Source organism: Convolutriloba macropyga, chromosome 4 (genome assembly GCF_964194025.1).
Source record: "Convolutriloba macropyga chromosome 4, txConMacr16.3, whole genome shotgun sequence".
In the NCBI taxonomy this organism is placed as follows: domain Eukaryota; kingdom Metazoa; phylum Xenacoelomorpha; order Acoela; family Convolutidae; genus Convolutriloba; species Convolutriloba macropyga.
Genome location: NC_134471.1, coordinates 4,359,349 through 4,366,277, shown reverse-complemented (window position 1 = coordinate 4,366,277; position 6,929 = coordinate 4,359,349).

Genomic DNA, 6,929 nt, shown 5'->3' with positions numbered 1-6,929 from the left:
TTTCACAACCCTTGTTTTCAGATTACAGTGGTAAGCGTGTGTGCAAACGAGCTAAACTAAGCTATTTTAGTCCACTTTGATCGAAATTGGATTTATGCCGCAATTTTTCACAAAGCGTATTTTGTGGTGCAACGTGGGATAAACTTTTGTCACTAATTTCAACGCCACAAGTCAATAATTTGTGCATTATAAGTAACTCTTTCCAAATAGGACAGTGTCATTTAGACTGTTAATAGAGAAAGCCCAACTGGTTTTTAATTTCAGAAATTTATCTCCCGGTACTAACTGCAGATTAGGAGGACAATGAGCAGTTTTTCTATTATCGTTGTCCACAAGAACAATTAACTTTTTGAATTGGGTGTCAAGTAATTTCAATGTTGCGTAAATGGTATAAGTTCATTCTTGACTACTTGCGACAAAATGTAAGCCTCTTCAACGATATTTGTAACTTTATTCCACGTTTTGTATCACTATATTTTATCGTTGAAAAGGGTGTTGACAACTGAGGACAAAGTTTTTCGATTCCTTAATACGCAAATTTTTTTATATTAGCTTGCTTTGGTTTAAGCTTAATGTCAATTTTGGAATTAATTTTAAACAAATTTGCAACCTTTGTAAAATAATGCAATAATTAATATATTAAAACAAATCCAATAGTTTTTTTATCCAATATTGTTAGAACTTAGACTTCTATGTTGATTTTAATCACATATATCTCCTACATAGTGTACTCTACGAAAATTGAATGAAGCAATCTCCGATAAAAATTTAGAGAAACAGCCCACGTTGCTGAATTAAGCAGAGCTCGACCGGAACGAACTCTTTCAATTGTTTACAATTTCTTGCAAAGTTAATTTACAAAAAAACTATGCAAATTTGGCCATGTGAAGAAATACTTTTTCAAATATTTGCAAACTTGGCATTATCGGGCAAAAAATGCAAATAGTTGAGAATTGCGGGCATTAGTTCGTAACTGGGGTTTCAGAGTAGGGTTTCGTAATGTGTGTGGTATTTTTCTGATTTGACCTGAGAATCTGTGCCTCCCGTATTTGTCGTTTTTAGTTGTAGGATCAATGACACGTGTCACAGTCATTTGTCCAAACTCTTGTTCTCTAGTTTTGGCCTGTTTAAGAAGATTTGTTGGACAGTCCTCCTGAAGTGTTTTCCCGCTTTGGTATAGCTTTTTAGTTGTTCTGACATTCACAGAGGAGGTCATAAACTGTTTCATTTCTCTTATTAGCCTTTTTTAGTGGCCAATATGCCAAATATTTTATTATTTTAAAAGGTGAACAGCATTTGTCTTGCTTTATTTTTCCACTCAACATTTACAGAGCAAATTTAGCATTTTCAAAATGAATGAACAGCATTCAATTCTCAATCTGCCGCAGATGTTTCAAGTTCTACAGCTCTAAAGTTTTATCTATTTATCTATAACGGGTTTTTTGTTTGTAATATTACTTCAATTTTTTTTTAATTTTGCGAACACGTCGTCTTTTTGACCCATCAATTGGCAAAGATATATACAAAATCAATATAGAATATCGATCTTACTTTTAATCATAAACAAAAATATTGTTTATGATTTAATCTGCATCATACAAACTTTTTCAACAATTCTTCTACAAATCTTTCTTGAAAAAAAATTCCTACCATTTCTCAAAAAGTTTTTTATAATTATTTTTAATTTTAATTTATATAATTAATTTTAATTATTTATTTAATTTTTTAAATCATAATATGATCTGATTGGCTGTGTAATCAAAACTTTGTTCAAAACAATTTGAGACAAAGATTGTTAAGGTATACATCAATAATTTGATCAATAAATAAAATTTGATCAATAACTCAACAAATCAACAGACGCAATAGTTAGAAAACTAGTTGGAACTGCAATAATACATAACGCAAAAGAAATCTTGACCCTGCCGAATTCAATTAAGTTTGCAGAAATATGCTTTGGATCTGTTCAGTTTCAGCTGTTCTCGGTAAGTTATCAATTTTGGTATATTTTAAGTTATGCTCAAATTGAGACCTCATTTTAAGTCTGGTTGAGTCTAGTTGATTATTAGCCGAGATAACCGTTCTGAGTTATCATAAAATGATCATATATGATATCATACACATCTTCCGCTAGTTTCTATTACGATCTTTATACAATTACCAGGAAATCTTATATGACTGTACGATAATAAAGAAATCATATATAACTTTGTATCATAAAAAATGATACATAGCTTTGTACGATAATAGAGAAATCATATATGATCCTTTAACGATTACTAGGAGATCAAAAAAGAGGAACCACTCGGGTGACTTATATGACGAACCTGAAGCCATTTATGGTCAATTGCCTTTGTATGTCTTTGTAGAATTACCCGCAAACCATAAATTATATCTGCGCCATAACCAGGATTTCATATCATGTAATCATTTATTGGAAAGATAACAACACTGAGAAACATCTATACATCCATCAAGTGAAGAAAGATTTGAGCTCATGAGCTAATCTATTTTTTTGCTTCCCGCTAAAAGTTCCCTAAAATGCAAATGCATAATTACTTGTGATCAAAATAAATTGAGTTGAATGTTCTTTCAGTCCCCGTCCAAATATTTTTTAGTGGAAGACGCATTTCATTCATTTCGTAGCAGAACTGGCTTGTTGAAATCATCAGAAATTGACATGGTAAAATTTTGTTTTTTTTTGTTCATTTTGCGCCAATTAAGAGACCGCGTTTGAAATCACAGGTCACTCCCTATTAATATACAAAAGATCCAAGTAATTAATCATTTTTGATGATGTATACTTTCATTTTTGTTGATAGATTTTTGTATGATTATAAGAAAATCATTTATTCACATATGACCATTTATGATAAAAAATTTTTCCAATTATGGAATGAAGTCGACAAAGAAGTTTTGGAACGTGATGGGCGCTTGTTTTTATATGATTCCCCGAAAATTTTTGTTTCCAGTTTTTGATTCTGGAGGGATTACGGGAAAAAATACTTTTGTATATTACCTTTCATGATTACATTTAAAATTGTGGATAATCAGGACTATAATAAGTATCTAACACACTTTAGGTGAAACGATTGTTGAAAATTTGGTTGTTTAAGCGTCGATTAAAAATCTGCGTGACTTTTTTCTTAAAATTGGCATGAAACCCTACTATTCATAAATGATCTTGTTTGATATTCGAGAAACACATATGACAAGCAACCCGAGTGTTCGTTCGATTTGGTGGCCGAAGTAAATCCCGCTAAAAAAATCAATCCACTTTTTTGTAGACGACAGTCCCCTTAGCCGAATTTTTCAGATCGTTTTTTCTCATATCGAGTTCTTTCCAACTGTCACTACAATATATCCTCCTTTTTGAATAAAACCACAGTATGTTATTTTATTCAAGAACCACATGATATATTATTCAAGAACCACATGATCTATTATTCAAGAACCACATGATATATTATTCAAGAACCACATGATCTATTATTCAAGAACCACATGATATATTATTCAAGAACCATATGATATGTTATTCAAGAACCACATGATATATTATTCAAGAACCACATGATCTATTATTCAAGAACCACATGATCTATTATTCAAGAACCACATGATATATTATTCAAGAACCACATGATATATTATTCAAGAACCACATGATATATCATTCAAGAACCACATGATATATTATTCAAGAACCACATGATATATTATTCAAGAACCACATGATATATTATTCAAGAACCACATGATATATTATTCAAGAACCACATGATCTATTATTCAAGAACCACATGATATATTATTCAAGAACCACATGATCTATTATTCAAGAACCACATGATATATTATTCAAGAACCACATGATATATTATTCAAGAACCATATGATATATTATTCAAGAACCACATGATCTATTATTCAAGAACCACATGATATATTATTCAAGAACCACATGATATATTATTCAAGAACCACATGATATATTATTCAAGAACCACATGATATATTATTCAAGAACCACATGATATATTATTCAAGAACCACATGATATATTATTCAAGAACCACATGATATATTATTCAAGAACCACATGATATATTATTCAAGAACCACATGATCTATTATTCAAGAACCACATGATATATTATTCAAGAACCACATGATCTATTATTCAAGAACCACATGATATATTATTCAAGAACCACATGATATATTATTCAAGAACCACATGATCTATTATTCAAGAACCACATGATCTATTATTCAAGAACCACATGATATATTATTCAAGAACCACATGATATATTATTCAAGAACCACATGATATATTATTCAAGAACCACATGATATATTATTCAAGAACCACATGATATATTATTCAAGAACCACATGATATATTATTCAAGAACCACATGATATATTATTCAAGAACCACATGATATATTATTCAAGAACCACATGATATATTATTCAAGAACCACATGATATATTATTCAAGAACCACATGATATATTATTCAAGAATCACATGATATATTATTCAAGAACCACATGATATATTATTCAAGAACCACATGATATATTATTCAAGAACCACATGATATATTATTCAAGAACCACATGATATATTATTCAAGAACCACATGATATATTATTCAAGAACCACATGATATATTATTCAAGAACCACATGATCTATTATTCAAGAACCACATGATATATTATTCAAGAACCACATGATCTATTATTCAAGAACCACATGATATATTATTCAAGAACCACATGATATATTATTCAAGAACCACATGATATATTATTCAAGAACCACATGATATATTATTCAAGAACCACATGATATATTATTCAAGAACCACATGATATATTGTTCAAGAACCACATGATATATTATTCAAGAACCACATGATATATTATTCAAGAACCACATGATATATTATTCAAGAACCACATGATATATTATTCAAGAACCACATGATATATTATTCAAGAACCACATGATATATTATTCAAGAACCACATGATATATTATTCAAGAGCCACATGATATATTATTCAAGAACCACATGGTTCCCCTAATAATATAGAAAACAGAGAATTGGGACCATTTTGCGCTTTTTTAGCCCTCTTATTGGTCGCCTAGCTTCACAGAACGGCCTTGGAATTTCCTAGAAATTAATTTTCGACATTTCTTTTGTACCTATGATTCATTGACAATCAGTACTGATTCAGAGAAATTTCAGAGAAAATTCAAGTTTTAGTACTGATTCAGAAGGATTTCAGAGCCAACTGTGAAGTGATTTCTGCATTTCTCTGAATCAGAAAAAAAAATTCAGAGAAAACACTGCATCAGAAGATAATTCAGAATGAATCACTGAATTAACTCTGAATCAGACAAATTCAGTTGAAAATGTGACCTGCATTAGGCTCTGACTCAGTACTGAATTCGGCTTAGAATTAGATACGGGCTAGAAATCAACTTTGTGCATATCGTATGTCGTACATCATAATTTAGTGCAGTAAACTTATCATACGATGTACTTAATTTAATCAGTGTACCCATTCCTGAGGGGCATGTGTATAAATCATTATTACTTCACATGCATGTCTGTTGCTACCAATTTCCCACAACGGGAAAATATTGTTCACACTTTATTTGACTTCTGGAATAACAGTTGAGTTATTCTATCATTCTCTTTATTTTGCTTCTCGAGTACAGTTGCTCAATTTAATTTATTCTTCACAAACTGTCTTTGTAATCCTAGTAAAGTAGACACTAGTCTTTACGCGATTCGCTGAGCGAATTCATTTGGAAATTGTGTAAAGCGCACTCGCCGCGCAAGTAGGACATTAGAACATAAAACACAACTCGCGACTCAAGAACAAGTACGCAATTTCACTCGCGTACGACATGGCGCAGTCAGCAGCTCAAAAACGAACTCCACTTGGCATTGAGCCATTTTGGGATAAACCAAGTGCAGACCCGCCACTGAAATGGGAAAAGTGGCAGATGCAGGCCAAGTTAGCGCTTCTTGCAAAGGAAAATATCACAATAGACACTTTATTGGAACCAAAACCTGAAACAGTACAACTACCACTTGAACCGATCTATGAGGTTACGATAACAGGATCATCGGCACAATCGGAGCGGGAAAGATTGGCGAGAAACGCTCAATCAAAAATGAATTGGGAAAACCGATGTCAGAGACAACTGGAAATAGGAATAATGTGCGGAGACAAGCCATGGGCACAAGCCGATCGAAAAACTGTGTCAATGCTATACCTCAGTTTGGGCACTGAAGGACGTCGAATTGTCTGTAGTCAAAACCCACACCTCAAGATGGACAGTCTCTCAACAGCAGAACTTTGGACAATCATGGAAACAGCATTTATTCGTCAGCGCAACATTACATTCGACAGATATGTTCTTCTCACCACGAAACAGACAAGAGGAGAGTCTATCGAACATTTTTTCGGGAAATTGAAAGAACTTTCTGAAAATTGTGAGCTCGGAAGCCAGGAAGACACCCTCATTAGAGACTTATTTATTGCAAATATGTTAGATCCAGAAATTCAACGGGAATTGCTGCGAGAAACCTTAGAACCAGCCCAAGCATTACGTTTGGCCATAAATATGGACTTAGGCCAAAGAAACCAGCTACAAATTACAAACTCGCAATCTGCTCCGCAAGTCAATGCAATAACCCCTCAACGAACATTTCGACCACCAAATCAGAGACCAAATACATCAAGCTTTACTCGATCACCAAACCAACTATGCAGGAACTGTGGCCTAACTTGGTCAACTAACCATAGAGTCAAATGCATTGCGAGAGGCAAGACTTGCAACAATTGTGGCCTTCAAAACCATTTTTCCCGAGTATGCAGAAAACCAAAATCATCA